This window comes from Sciurus vulgaris (assembly GCF_902686455.1).
Source record: "Sciurus vulgaris genome assembly, chromosome: 2".
NCBI lineage: Eukaryota > Metazoa > Chordata > Mammalia > Rodentia > Sciuridae > Sciurus > Sciurus vulgaris.
The window spans coordinates 183215678-183231408 of record NC_136462.1 but is presented as its reverse complement, the minus strand read 5'-3'; the positions used below and the strand labels follow the sequence as shown (position 1 = coordinate 183231408).

At 56.0% G+C, this 15731-nt stretch overlaps 1 long non-coding RNA gene across 1 annotated transcript; it reads left to right on the top strand.

The window, feature by feature from the left end:
* The first annotated feature begins 3135 nt into the window (after positions 1–3135).
* Positions 3136–10712, top strand: LOC306653027. The gene is made up of 4 exons (XR_013761617.1): positions 3136–3257; positions 6798–6866; positions 7837–7916; positions 10542–10712. It is a non-coding gene; the product is annotated as an uncharacterized lncRNA (long non-coding RNA).
* The last annotated feature ends 5019 nt before the right edge of the window (positions 10713–15731 follow it).

Sequence of the window (15731 nt, the reverse complement as noted above, 5' to 3'; positions counted from 1 at the left end):
AGCCGGGCGATGGTGGAGGGATAGCTGCTGGAACTGGGAGGAGGGAGGAGGGCCTGAGGAGCGGCCAGGACAGAAGTGCCCCACGCATACACGTGCCCACGGCGCCCTGAGACACGCAACAACATGCAGTCCTAAGGCGCCCGGCGCCCGTCTCACAGCATGGCAGCAACTTCGGGCTTCCCCTGGGCTCGGAGCCCATGTCCTGGGCAGGGCCCAGAGGGTGGCCGGTGCAGGCTTGCCAGATGGGTGGAGGGTGACTCTGGACAGAGACTGGTCCGCCGTTGACCAGCTTGCAGCTGGGCTCTGGCGGGGCTGGAAGCATGGCGTGTGGAGGGCCTGCTGAGCAGCCCCTCAGAGAGACGACAGGAAGGGGGCACAGATGGGTGGTGGGCGGCAGGAGTGAGCGGAGTCAGAGATGACTCGGGCTCCCGCCTGTGGAGGCCCAGGTGGCGGTGACGCTAACGAGAACTGGGCGAGAAAAGCGATCGGGATGGGCGGGGATGTGCAGGGTGGAGGGCGGGCGCCCAGCCTGGGGAGCCAAGAGTTGGCAGCAGGGCTGGGGGGGGGTCTGTGCGGCAGGTGACACGGGAGCGTCTGTGCGGAGGAGGCATCTGCGGGCTCATCCAGGGAGAGAGCGGGAGGTAGGAGAGGGAGTCATCCAGGAGAGGCCCCGGCCCGTGCAGGCCCGTGAGGCAGGACTCAGGAGGACAGAGGAGGCCGGACACGGGAGCTGGCTCAGAGTGAGGTGCTCTAGAGGGACCACAGCCGGACGCTCGGAGCCACCGAGGGCAGAGAGGGTGGCCCAGCGGTGGCCAGAGTGTGCTCGTGTACACGTACACACAGAGTAAGGCCTGGAGAAAGCAGGAAACCTAACAGGCTTGAGAAACAGAGAAGGAGCTGAGGGGCAGCCGTGTGTGCCCAGGCGTGCACACGCGCACACCCTCGCACTCGCCCGCTCACCCAGCCGGAAGGACGCACAAACTCAGAAAGAAATCGAGTAACGCTCCTCAAGAGAGTGGGGAAGAGCAGGACTGAACAAGAGAGGTCAAGACAGAGCGGGAGGAGCACGATGCTGTGTGAATTGAAGTCAGAACGCTGAACGAGGGGGAGGAGGGTCCTTTGGGGGCCCAGCAGGCAGAGGTGGAGACACAGGCCAAGCCAAAGCCCCCATCCTGGAGTGGGTTCAGCGTCTTCCTGTGAGCAGGAGGGAGCATGGTGACAGGAGGACAGACGGACGGATGGCAAGAGCATGGGCCACCCCTGGGAGAACAAAACCTGAGACAAGCCCAGCGAGAAGCAGCCTTCCGGAAGGATCCTAATCTGGCTGTGATGTCAATTTCCTGATGGGGACCTCGTGGTGACACATAGGGAGTGGGGCACAGGTGGCACACACACGTACCACACACACACACACACGCATGCACACACATCAAGAGCTAGGGCCCAGTCCAAAGAGAACTGGGAAAGATGAGGGAGAAACAGAGAGGAAGAGGCAAGAAAGGAGAGAGACCAAGGCACAGAAGAGGGTTCTGACAAGGTGTGGGGTAGGCCTGCCAAACGGAGCCAGCAGAGGGCAGGCACGTGCTCAGCACAGCCTAGTCTGTGGTGGTAAAAAAAGCAGAAAGAGCCCAAATGTCCGTCCCAGGAGAGAGGGCTGAACCACCCCCATGTACCCTTCTCTGATCCTACGCAGCCCAGGAAATGGATTGAGTGCAACTCCTTGTTCTAGGCAGAGGGGCCCCGTGGGAACCAGGTGGGCAAAGTCCCACCAGGGGGGTCATTTATACAGCATGAGGCAATTTCTTTTAAAAAGACTCAAAAAAATCTGACAAGACTATCTAACCCTATTCTATGTTTTCTAGAGGAATATATATGCTTCTATTTCCAAATGTTCATTGGTTGTTTTCTATTAATCTTTTATCTTGTCACCTCACTAAACTCACTTACTGGTTCTAGGATCTTTTTTGTGGAATCTTTGAAAGTTTGTATGTAGACAATAATGTCACTTGCTAATAGAGTTTTATTTTTTCTTTTCCAGTCTTTTTGTTCTCTTAATTCTTTTTCTTGCCTTATTGCACTGGCTAGGACAGTCAATATGATATTGAGGAGGAATGGGAAAAGATGTCCTCACCTCATTTCCTAATCTTAGAAGGAAAGCAGTTTTTCATCACTAGGTGTGACTTTAAGCTGTTTTATAGGGATACGTGTGTGTTTGTGCGTGTTATGTATGATTTTTTTTTAATTTGGTGTACTGGGCTTCATGCATGCAGGCCACTGTGTATGGTTAACCACTTCCCCACCCCTGCCAATATAACAAATCTAGTTTTCTCTTGGGAAAGGAAGGATTGGGGACCAGGATTGGTGGAAGAGGCTTTAATCTCATGTTTACTATTTCAATTTTTTAAAGAGATGTTTGTATATCACTGGTGAGACTGAAATGTAATTAAAAAAAAAAAAAAAAGAAATCAGAAAAGGATGGCAGAAAAGAGAGAAAAGGACAGATAAAGAACAAGGAGGAAGAGGAAACTTCCAGACACACCTTCTATCTGTCTGTCTGTCCCACCCCAGTCACACACATTCCCTGGCCCCACACTGTACTGACATCCAGGGAAGACCCTGTCCTCAAGAGTTGGTAGCTTGGTGGGCAAGAAAGACACCAGAACCCAGATATGGCCATACCTGGAGGAGAGCTCCTGGGATAAGATGGGGATCTGTGGGGACAGGAGGAGCCAGCAGGGACTTTGTTGAAGAGGACACTCTCTTATTCTTGAAAGATGAGTTTGAGAGGGGGACAAAGAAGCCACCAGGGCCAGCAGTGAGCTCCTCATTGGCAGATGGATACACAATGGCAGAGAGACCACAGATCCAGCAAGCAGGGGTTGATGGAGGGCTCTGTTCGGACCGCGGAGGACGAGAGGCAGTCGGCACAGTGATGCCACAGCCCAGGCGCCTCCCCAGCTCCTCTGAGGGTGGAGGAGGGGACAGCAGGGAGATGGCCAATCTGAAGGGTTTCTGCACAGGGGAGAGAGAAGGGAGCACGTTCCCCAGCTGAGAGGAGCCAGAAGAGGAGGGGGAGCACGCCTCCGTCCAGGCAATGACAGTGGCCACGAGCACGGGAGGAGTGGCGGGAGGACTGAAGAAAGATGCTGGAGAGGGGCCAGCAAGAGGTCGAGGTTAAATGGAGGCAGAAGGCCCTGGGCTCGGAGGTGGGGGTAGGAACAGGCGAGGGGGGTGCCGAGGACCTCGATCCTGTCTTGGTGAGTCCATGATGCTGCTAGGCATCCAAGTGGGGCGGTAGAAAGTGTGGGGAGCACACGGGCTCGTCTGCCTGGAGAGAGGCCTCGGGAGCCCCAGGCATGAACAGCATGGTGTAGGAGAGGGCATGGAAGGAGGAGGCATGAAAAAGTGACCCCAGCAAATAAGACTGATGCCCCTCCCCAAACTCACACGTGTGACAGTTCATCTTGTGGTACAGTCTCAATGGGTCTATTTTCTCCTGGACTCTGAGCTCCTCAGGGACATGGCCTGGGACTTCGGAGCCTGTGTCCTCAGAAGAGACCCTGAGCAGTAGGTGCTCAGGGAAAATTGGTTGGGTAGGTGATGAATGGACAGATGGATGGATGGGTGGACAGGTGGATGCAGTGGTTCAGATTTCACTTGTCTAGGCTTGGGCAGAGTCGGGGGCCAAGAAGACGGTGGAGTCAGGGGGAGCGCCGAGCAGCTTTTGGAGGAAGATTCTACAGGAAGGAGAACAGATGGGCTGTGGGTGGCGGGAGAGTGAAGACTCAGAGATGACTCGGGGCTCCTGGCTGCGGACCCAGGCAGGCAATGACACTCAGCGCTAATGAGAACAAGGAGAGAAACACATTAGGGGTGCGGAACTGACGTGGTGAGTTTGTCATGTGCTGGGTTTGTGCTACCCAAGCCAGCTGGGGATTGGCTTTGAATCTCCAACTCGTGAGCAGAAGGCAGTCTGGGCTGCAGGGCTGTGGGCACGGAGGGCAGCGTGAACAGGTGCAGAGAAGGAGCAGAGGCCTGGGACATATAGCGGGTCCCAAGGTGTGAAGGCGGATGAAGGAAGAGGAGAAGACAAAGACAGGGTCCAGCAGACAGCACGTGCTCACCCCTGCTCACGGAAATGAGCTGGGCCAGCCCAGGTCCTGACAGGAAGCAGGTGTTCAATCAGCTTCGTGTCGATTCATCAACAAATAGATGGACAAAGTGTGAATGACGGTGACCTGGAGACTGGGAGCTGCCCCAGCCCCAGCCCCAGAGGGAAAATGTGAAAGAGTGACAGATGTACACACGTGCACACGCACACACACGACACAAGTGACTCGTGAACTCAGAGTGAAAAACAGAAAGGGGCCCCCTGAGGAAAGAAAGAAATTGTGAGATAAAAACACAGGCAGTGAGGGGAGGGAAATGGGACCCTCGGACAAACAGCAGGGACACGGACACAGAGAGATACATGGCACTCATACACTCACCTTCTCCCAGGCTGCAAAAAAAAACCAGGTGCTTGTGATGGATGGATGGACAGGTGGATGGATAGGTGAATAGACTGGAGGGCAGGTGGGTGGGTGGGTGAATGAATGGGTGGGTAGATGAATGGATGGGTGGATGGGTGGATGGATAAGTGAATAGATTGGTGGGTGGGTGGTGGATGGGTGTGTGGATGGATGGATAGATGGGTGGATGGATAGGTGAATAGATTGGTAGGTGGATGGATGGATTGGTGAGTGGCGGATGGATGGATGGATGGGTGGATTGATGGGTGGGTGGATGGATGGATGGATGGATGGATGGGTGGATGGATGGATGGATGGATGGATGGATAGTTGAATAGATTGGTGGGCGCATGGGTGGATGGGTGGGTGGATGAGTGGATGGATGGGTGGGTGGGTAGATAATGAATAGATTGGTGGGTGGATAGGTGGATGAGTGGATGGATGGGTGGGTGGGTAGATGAGTGAATAAATTGGTGGGTGCATGGGTGGATGAGTGGATAAACAAATGAATGGGTGGATGGATGGAGTAATTCAGAAGTGAGAACAAAATCTGATAAGACCTGCAAATACGAGAGATTCTGATGTAGCACATACACACATCACACCTCTACACTGTCTAGCATCTTCCCCAAGATATTTAAAGATGGAATAACTGGATAAAGTAACAAATTAACACATAAGTGAGTGAATGAGGCAAAACCTGAAGTTAGAGCAAAACCCAATGAGTGAGACAGAAACAGAAATATGACCTACAGTAAGACAGACAGACATGGACACGCATAGCCAGGCATGTGCGTGTGCTCACACAGGCATGCACAAATACAGGATGCCCCACTCAGCCTGGAGAGGGTCACACCTGTGAGGGCTCAGAGGAAGAACTCAGCTGGGAGATAATGAAGGCGCACCACAGGGCAAGGCAGGGAGGGAGGCAGAGAGAGCAAGCGAGTGCCTGGTCACCAATCAGATTCATGCATGTAATCTACAAGAAATTACTGAGCACCTACTGTGTGCCGGGCAGTGGCAAATGACCAAATGACAACCAAGAGCAGACGCAGTCAACCCTGCTCTCCTGGAACTGACCTCCCAGTGCAGAAGACAGAAAACAGGCCCCGCCAGCTAACGAGACCATTTCTGAGCTGGAGAAGACGTCAGGGATGGAGATCAGAGCCTGGAGAGGGGAAGGCCCACTTCAGAGGGGACGGCCAGCGTCTGAACGGAAGGACAGGAAGCAGGGGGAGCCCTGTGAGTCTGAGAGAAGAGTCTTCTGGTCTGAAGGAACTACAAGGGCCAAACCCCTGAGACAGGAATAAGTTTGGCAAGTCTGGGGACAGCATGCAGACCCTGGGGGCTGGACCCTGGTGAGGGGGAGGCAGAGATGGGATCGGAATAACTGGATAAAGTGACAAACTAACACAAAAGCGAGTGAATGAAGCAAAATGGAGATGGGATCGGGGTCAGATCATGCCAGATCATAGGGGATGGCACAGAATTGGGGTTTTATGATCGGGAGGTGGCACGATCTCATTTATTAGAGACTTCTGGTTCTAAATGGAGAATGGATTAGGAACAGGATTAGAAGCAGGGAGGCCAGGGAGGAGGCTGGGCTAGTCACAGAGAATTGATGGACACTCATTGAACTTCCAAAGCTCAGTGGAACATCCTAACGGGGCAGAGGCAGGGCACAGGGTGGACTCGCTCCCCAGCCCAAGGATCCTAGCCAGAGGAGCATGCGTAAGAAATGCAGGTGTGGCGGGTGCCTGAGGGACGTCCAGGTGGAAGCATTCCCTGAATCACATGGAGGCCCAGTGAGCAATGATTGACCTGTAGGCAGAGAGAGAGGGGCTGGAGGGAGACATGAGGAGGGCTGGACAGAGTCCTGGGCAGGAGGATGGGCCCTGCCTTCTGCTTGGGTGGCAGGTGTGCCAGTTACTACAGGGAGGGAAGCTGGGCCTGGGGGGGCGTGGTCAGGTTTGGAGGATGAAAGTCAAGGGCTCATCTGGAGCATGTTAAGTTTGAGTGGCCTGTTGTTACATCCTCCATACGCTCATTTATTAGAGAATGCAAGATTTTTCAGAAGTGAAATGACTGGGTTATGGAGTCTTAACCTAATGAATGAACGAATCCACTGATATGGATTAATTGGGCGGTAACTATGGGCAGGTAGGGTGTGGCTACAGGAAGGGGTCACGGGGGTCTGACTTTGGGGTTTATATTTTGTCCCTGATGAGCAGAACTCTCTTTCTGTTTCCTGATGGCCATATACTGAGCTGCTTCCCTCCACCACAGCCTTCCACCATGATGTCCTGTGCCCAGAGCTATGGAGTCAGCTATCCAGGGACTGAGACCTCTGAACCTGTGAGTCCTAAATAAAATCTTCCTCCTGTAAAACTGTTCTTGTCAGGTCTTTTGGTCACCAAGGTGAAAAGTTGACTAAAACACGCCTACACTGGTAAATGCAAAAGTCCACGGGGCAGGTGAACATAAAAGTCTGGGTTTGGGCCAAGCTGGACGCCATCAGTGCAAAACTTGCTGGGTTTCAAGTCATAGGACTGAGTCAATTGAGAGTCCCAAGAAAGGGAAGACAGAGATAACAGAAAGGATGGCCAGACTGAGCCCTGGACTCTCACATTCTAACAACACTTAGAAGAGATTCTTTAGTTTTCCTTCTCTGGTCATCATAGAAAGACCTGAGGAGAGACGAAGAGGGCTACCCCGGACACTGGGAACTCTGGAATGCTTCTGCATGTCCACATAAGATGAGGACCATGGAGTAAAGCTTCCATTAGCTGGGACGACGGCCCACGCCTCCCATTCAGGAGGTTGAGGCAGGAGGATCGCAAGTTCAAGGCCAGCCTAGGCAACTTAGTGAGACCCCCGTCTCAAAATAAAAAATAAAAGGACTGGGGATGTAGCTCAGAGGTAGAGCACCCCTGGGTTCAACCCCCAGCACTGGGGGGTAGTCCTTTAAGTGTGGTAACATGGAGGTCACCAATGGCCTTGACCAGTAGGGGGTCGTGGAGGAGGATGGAGCTGGAAGAGCAGGGGCGACTCTCTCCCAAAGCTTTTCTGCGTAGCTGGAAGAGAAACGGAGTCAGGAGGAATCTTCTTCCAAGATGGGAAAGATCTGCGTGCTCGTTGCAAAGATCTAAGACATTTTCAAAGCGTGACCATCGTTCAAAAATGTCTAAAAATGCTCACCCTGGAGCCAGGAGCGTGGTCAGGAGGGAACCAGAGAAGGGGGTGAGGAAGAGAGGCAACTCACCGGGTGGCCATTCATTCATTCAACAAGTCCTATTAACGCTTCCCCTTTAATCTCTGCTAACAGCCATGGCCCTGCCCTTGCTGCCAGAACAGCTTTTCAAGATTTGACTAATCCTTGAGACACCCCACAAGGAACATGTCAAGGTAACAGGTGTCCAGCAGACTGGAGGGGTGAGGTGGGGATGGGGCGGGGGTCCCAGCTTCAGGGGGGCCTGCCCAGCAGGAGAGTCCAGGGGAAGTGAAGACAGATGGGTGGGGAGCGGCAGGAGCCCGAGGAGATGACTCGAGGTTCTGGCTGTAGCCCCGTGGCGGTGACACCCAGAGCTAATGAGAACAGGAGAAGACCTTGTTCTGTGACCACAGGACAAGGGGCCGGGCTTGCGGCAACTAGAGAGGGGCCTGAGGTTCTCATCCTGTGGAGGAGGGGCTGGGGTGAGCACAGCACTGAGGGAGCAGCTGCCCAGGGAGGAGATGCAGAAAAGAAGTTGACTCCATGGCCCTTTACGCTGCCATAAAAAAATGCTGAACAACTTTCTGCTCTTTATCTTAAGTCCCACATTTTCTGCAGCCAGAGGGTCTGGGTTCAAATCCTATCTCCACTACTTGCTGTGTGACCTGAAACAAGTCATTTAACCTCTCTGAGCTGTGGTTTCCCTGCATGTAAGACAGAGACCATAATAGTATTTATAGTCTGGGGCTGGGGAGATAGCTCAGTTGGTAGAGTGCTTGCCTTGCGTGCACAAGGCCCTGAGTTCAATCCCCAGCACCACCAAAAAAAAAAAAATACGGTCATTGCAAACACATGTACGGCACCTAGGACGTTTCTGGCACATAGCACGCTCTGTGTAAGCATTAGTAAGCATTATTAGTAGTAGTAAGCATTATTCTCATGGCTGTGTTCTGTCTTACTCTTCCCTGAGCACACACTGCCTTTAGAGATTGGCTTTGATGGCCCTGCTTATGAAGGCCTGGAGAGGGCCACTTACTGATGGGTGATCAGGAGAGGCTGAAGCTAAGAGGGGCCATTTGAACAGGGCCTTGAAGGATGCCTAGGAGTTGTCCAGATGGAGAGGATGATTTATTTATCCTTTAAGTTGCTCTTCAGGGTCCCCGAATGCCTGCTTGTGCCCAGCCCTACTGGACAGTGAGGCCTAGTCTCCAGAAAGAACCTCACCCTGCCTATTTGGCCGGCCATGGGTTCTCCCTGGAGGCCGCATCTGGGTAAGCCAACCTCCTTCCTTCCTCCCCGCTGCACCCCAGCCCCTCTGTGCCACCCTCCTTCTCAGCTTGCTGCACACTCCTACCTGTGACAGGGTCACTCCCTGTTCCACAAACTTGGCCAGTTCCATGTCCGTGAGATCAAGTCCAGAATCCCTCCTGGCTGCTGAACCTTGCCCTAGGGAGGCGGGCACCAGCAGCTTCCCTGGCATTGGCCCAGGCTCCTCCCGAGACCAGCCTCCCCCCAGAACACAGGCACCCCCCTCTGCCCTCCCCCCCCCCCCACGTCACCTGCACGGCGCCCTGACTCTCCTTCTGTCCTGGTGCCTCTCTGAGCATCCTTCTGCCTTACCCATGTCTCTACCCCACCGCTCCTCTCTCCAGGACACCCTTACCCCTGGTTTCCTCCATCTCTTCCTCCACCTGTCTGTCTCCCTCTCTCCCTGCAGCTGGCCTGCTCCTCGGTGCAGACCCTCACAGACCCCTGTGAGCCCCGGTCTTTGTGTCGGGCCGGGTCTGCTGGCAAGGGTCTTTCCCTCCCCCGGTGAGACCTGTGGCTTCTCACTGCCAGTCTCTGGAGTTGGATTCTATTTCCCTCCACCCCTCGGTCAGTCCTGTTGCCCGTCTGGTGCGTCCACACAGCCTGCCCCGTCCATCCCTCAGCCTGCTGCCGCTGGGTCTGCTTGCAGCTGGCTTCAGGCTGCTCATTTGTGGGCCAGGGGAGGTGCAGGGCATGGTCACGGACCCTCAAGCCTCACCTGTCAGGCAAGAGTGAAAAGAGCGACCACGGGGCCAGAGCCACGTCCACATCCACAGCACACACCACGCCCAGCCCTTGTCTAAGTCCCGCGGGTCTCTTCTCCCATCTTGCCCCAGCCTGTGGAAGTGGCTCCATTCCAGACAGAAGGGAACTGGAGGCCGTGAGGCTGGGGCTCCGACCTGCTGTGCTCACGCACACCGCAAGCCCCACGGCAACACCCCACCCTGTGCCGCCACAGCCGGGCTGGTGGCCAAGAGGGGCCAGAGCCGGTTCTAGGTCAGCTTTAGGCTGAGGACGTCGGGACAACACAAGACCCTCACAGTCACCCCTTCCCTCTGCTCACTGTCCCTCCCACCACCACCCAGCACCCCGCAGCTCCCCTGAGGTCTGAAAACCTCCAAGACTATGGCAGGCTAGGGAGGGGCCCAGAGTCCAGGCCAGGACGAGGGGACAGGGAGAACCTGGACTTCAGGGAGGTGTTCTGAGGACAGAACTGGCAGGAAGCAGTACAGCTCACCCTTGGGTGGCAGAAGCCAGAGGTCAAGCAGGGGCCCCTCGGGTGCCTCGGCCCTGCAGGGGCCAAGGACAGGGGCCTGTGAGGGCGTGGACAGCCCCACAGGGGTTGGGGGGATGGACCTGGAACGAAGCCACTGAGATTCCGCCAGGGAGGAAAGAAGGCGCATGGCAGCCCGCGGCCAGCAGCATGGCCAGCCTCACGTGCCCGCGCGGGCAGGGCATTCTGCACGTGAGCCGTGGCATGTAGTCTCAAGGGCTTACTGTTCCCTTCGCAGGTGAAGACACAGGCTCCGGAGAACGTCACTTGCCTAAGAATTATAGCAAGATCCGAGCCAGGAGCTGGTCTACTGTGTCAGGATGAGAGGCAGCGGCCAGCAGGGATCAAACCCAGCTTTCCCAAGGGGCGGGCAGGGTCCAGACTGCCCCACTCCTGCACCCATGAGCCTTGAACCTGGCAAGGGTGAACCACTCCCACCCAGCAGCTCCCCAGCCCACAGGGAAGCACTGCCTCTCCCTGTCCTGCATGTCCGGGGAGGCTGTGTCCTCCACTCCAGCCCCAGCATCGTGTCCTCTTGTCTGTCCCTAAGAACTGAGAACAAAGGGCAGGCGGCGGGTGGGGGCCTTCTTCCTTCCAGCTATTTCTTTCTGCTCGGGTTCAGCCCACAAAACCTACACCCCAGAGGGGAGGGAGTGTCAGACGGACAGACCTTTCACACAAAGATCCTCAGACAGGCTGACGAGAGGCATGGCAGCTCAAGCAGGGGTCCCCAGATGCTGCCGAAGGAATGACTAAGCTAGAAGACAGCTAAAGGAACCCCCAAAGAAAGATGCCCGCGGAGAAAGAGGAGGTCAGCAGATACGAGGAGAGATGGTACCCGTCCCCAACACCCCCGTAACCAGCACCCCTTTTTCTCTGAGAACAGGGATTGCAGGGGATTTTTATTTCATATTCTTCTGCACATGCTTTTTGGCCTTTTCTGCCTGTTCTGCAGCAAACATGTATTCCATCTGAAAGCGAAGGAAAACAATAAATGTCATTTCCGAGAGAAAGAGACTGTCCAGTGGGGGAACAAAGCCCAGCGACGCTCAACACCATCACACACAGCTCCATTCTTGAGACTCACAGCATGAGTGGGGACGGGGAAATTCCAGAAATCTCCAAGGGAGAAAAAGGAGAGAGGAGAGGAGAGAGAGGGGAGAGGCGGCAGGGGAGGCTGGAGACCCACAGACAGGCTCCCGAGGCCCCCCGGGCTCAGCAAGGACGCAGCGGCGGGGGATGGAGTTTAATGGGTTTTTCTTATACAGAGGTAACAGAGCTGTCCGTGCTCACAGCCAACAGTTTAGGGGGAAATGATGCTCTGTTTTTTGAATGAGCAGAACTTATGAATGGGAGTGTCCCTTGGAGAGCAATGAGGTGACCCCAGGGAGGACAAGGGGGCAGAAAGCGTGTGGGGACAGGTGTGTGCACACAGTGAGGAAAAGGCAAGGAGACAATTCAGAAGCTGCAGGGAGGGAGGTGGAAGAGCAGGCAGACCGGCGGACAGCACGGAAAGCCAGGCACGACCGCGGCTCAGGGAGCGAGTGACCCGCGCAGGTGGGGCCGGGCCCTGGGTGAGAGCAGGCCCAAGAGCCCAGAGAGAGGGTGACAGGGGGGGGCAGGCCCACCTGCCGCCCCATAGGGGCCTCGGCCTGGGCGCCACTGAGGGTCCACCCAGCGCGCGCTCCCGGCCCCTCCTCTTGGGAAACGCGACTCTCAGGGCGCTTGTATTGCTTTCTCTGTGCTTCTCTGTATTTTCTAAGCGTTCCATCATGAAGATGGATGCGTTGCTTTTAGAATCAGGAAAACCCACGTGCCTAGAAAGGGAAAGGAAGAGAAAGAAAGAAAAAAGGTGCAGAGGGAATGGAGATGAGGCTACAGAAAACAGGCAAGGGGAGGCCATCAGACAGACAGACAGACACCACACTCAGTCGCAGGAGGCTTGCAAGGGACAGCAGCACCGAGAGTGGGAGGCGGGCTGACGGCACCAAAGCCCAGACCCCCAGATGCCCACATGCACTCAGGAGGGGTGCATTTATGGATCACCTGTTGTGTGCAGGTTTGGGGTTAGGTGAAGTCTCCAGCCTGCTCCCTTTGAGGCTTCCTCAATCTGGGGTGTCACATCAGTGCTGAACAAGAGGCCCAGGCAGGGGAGTTTCTCCCTGAGGGAAGTCCTGGAGCCCACGAGCACAAAGCCCAGTTCCAGGGGCCAGGCTGGGAGAAGGAGAGTAGAGAGGGAAGCTGGGGTGTGGGAAGGCAGAGGACGAAGCCTTGGAGGAGCAGAATGCACTTGTGAGAGGGAAGAGACAAGGAGAGAAACACAGAGATAAAAGGAGAGACCGAGAGACACGGCAGGCAGGGCTGAGCGGGAGGCCCGGTGCACCCAGGAAGGTGGCCCCTTCCTTGCACAGCAGGAAGCTGACGGATTAAGGCCTACAGATTCGGGGTGGGGTTGTTACTGAACCCCAACAGGAGCAGGGGTCGGGAGACAGGCTCCTTCCAGGGAGAGACAGGGCGACCTGTGCCAGAGGTGGCCCGGGGGAGGGACACTGTGGATGGAGAGGTGCTTACAGAGCAGTCCAAGCGCCTTCTTGAGAGGTGGGAGGAGGGAGCCGCAGGCCCTGGCACAGGTAACCAGGTGATGACAGCATCCCCAGCTCGGGAGCCTGGGAGACAGTGTCAGAAGAGGGTGAGTGCAGCTGTGCGTTGCAGGCTATGGGGCGATGTGAGGATCCCCAGCCTGGCACCCCAGAAGTGGGTGAGCCACAGCCTGGGAAGGCTACAGGCTGGAAGACGAGACCCCAGGACAGAGGCCCCCAGGGCCCCGCAGGCTAGGGGCAGTGAAATGAGGCCTCTGAGAGGCAGGACTCACCGGCACACATGGGCACGCACATGCACAAACACACGCGCGCACACGCACAGAGGCACACAGGCACACACACACACACACACACATAGGCACGCACACAGGCACATGGGAGGCCGGGAAGGGGTGAAGGCAAAGCCTGAGGTGGGGAGGGAGCAGCAAAGTATGTGGCATGAGACAGAGTCAGACATGGCACATCTGGAAAATGTGAGAAGGAAGGAGAGAGAGGCCAAGAGAAAGAAGGAAGAGTGCAGGGAGCAGAGAGAGAGAGCAAAAGGACAGAGGGAAAGCCAAAGGAAGGGAACGGAACGAAGGTCAGAGGCAGGAGAGATGCAGAGACAGCGCAGGGGTGATGGGTGGGGCTGGGAGGGGGCGTTAGGGACCCAGCGACCACGGGGAGGGGGCCAGGGAGGTGCACCCTGTGCCCCCACCTCCTCTCTCTCTGTGGATTTCCACACAGAGAGAATGGGCTAAGGGAGGGGAAGGGGTGTACAAGTGCTCACACTCACACATACACACACACACACACACACGAGACACTTGGGCAGAGGATGCTGAGGGATGAATGTCCCCCTCCCAAAATGAGCACAAAACAGAAGCCCTGCAGAGATGGGGGTGGGCAGCTCTCTCCCTCCCTCCCCCTCTGTGTGTGTGTGTCTCTCTCTCTCTCTCTCTCTCTCTCTCTCTCTCTCTCTCTCTCTCTCTCTCTCCCTCCCTCCCTCTGCCTCTTCCTCTCCCTCACCTCAAATAATGAGAATAACCCAGGGCTAGAGAAGAGAAAAGGCAAGGAGTACAACATGGCCAGCAGTCAAATGATGGACAGACAGCCCACTGGAGAGAAGGTGGTGCATGTGGCAGCTTCTCTCTCTCTCTCTCTCTCTCTCTCTCACACACACACACACACACACACACACACACACAGCAGCAGCAGCAGCAGCAGCAACACCATCTGATACTCAAAAAGAGCACAGTCACCTAACTAATGACCTTGGGAGGAAGGGGTGATGAACAGACTGACAGACAGACCCGCACCCAGGGAAGAGGAAGTGGGCAGGAGGAGGAGGAGACCAAGGGTGAGGAGGCAGCAGCCGCTGGGCCAGGCCCATGGCTCTCTCCACCCCTGCCCAGAGGGAGGCCCCCTCCAGGTGCAGGGGACCCCACATGAACAGCTCAGGCCTGGACGCACAGACACCTCTGGCTCACAGCGGGGCGGGAGCTCTTCCGGGAGCCCTTCCTTCAGGCAGCCCTGTGAGGAGGGGAAGACGCCAACTCTGCTTAGGGGTGAGCCTGTCGAGGGTGGTCAGGAACGGGCACAGCAGGCAGGAAAAGGTGCAGGTGCAAAGACCCCAAGGGGTGAGAATGGGGGTCCTGGGAAGGCAGGCCATCTGGGCACTGGTGGCTGGTATGGGGGTGACAGAGGAGGGATGGGGCTGGAGAGGCGAGGAGGGGTGCAGCATGCAAGGGGGACACTGGGACAGAGGCCAGGGCTGCACTCAGGCCTGAGGGGATGGAGGATGGAGGAGGGCCTGGAGCAGCCAAGGACAGATGGGGTCCACGTGTATCAGGGGCTGGTGTCCGGGGACAGTGGTGGGGAAGAGGGATAGGTGGACAGCCAGGGGCGACAGAAGGAGAGACTGGACAGCAGGGAACAGCAGGCTCTGCATGGCGCGGGCGTGAGGTGCAGCTTTGGGGCCAGCCCCAGAGGGCCAAGTTCACCTGGGGCCGTGTGGGCTGTGTGTGCTGTGGTATTGTTGGCTGACGTGTGTTGGCGGAGTCCTGACACACGTTCCAACATGCAGAACTTGGACAGCCCCACGCCATGCGAAGTATCCAAAACAGGTGGGTCCATGGAGACAGAACGCAGACCATAAAGTTCCAGGGACAGGAAGAGGGTTGGGGGACTGGGGAGTGACCTTTTATGGCTTAGAAGTGAGGTGTCCCCTGAAGCACATGTGTAAGATGACGCAAGGCAAGCTCAGAGGTGAACTGATTGGGTCACAAGAGCCTCAACTAATAAGCACATTAATCCACTTGAATGGATTAATTCAGTGGTGATTGCAGGCGGGTAGGGTGTGGCTGGAGGAGGTGGGTCACTGGGGGTGTGCCTTTGGGGCTCACACTTTGCCCCTGGACTGCAGTGTCTCTCCCTGCTTCCTGGTTGCCATGTCCTGAGCTGCTTTCCTCCTGCACATTGTTGCTCTATGATGTTCTGCCTCACCTCGGGCCCAGGGAAAGGGAGGCAGCCATCTATGAACTAGGACCTCTGAAACTGTGAGCACCAAACAAACTTTTCCGCCTCTGAAATTGTTCTCCTCAGGTCTTCTGGTCACAGCGTCAAAGAAGTTGACTAAAACAGACTGCTTCACGAGTATGGCATTTTCTTTTCGGGTGATGGAAATGTCTGGGAACTGGGTAGAGGCAGTGGTTGCACGGCACTGTGGACAGGCTAGATGCCACCGAGCTGGCACCTTAAGAGGCCAACTTGAGGGGCTGGAATGCAGCTCAGTGGCAGAGCACTCTCCTGGCATGTGAGGGCACCATCAGTCCCCAGCACTGCAAAGT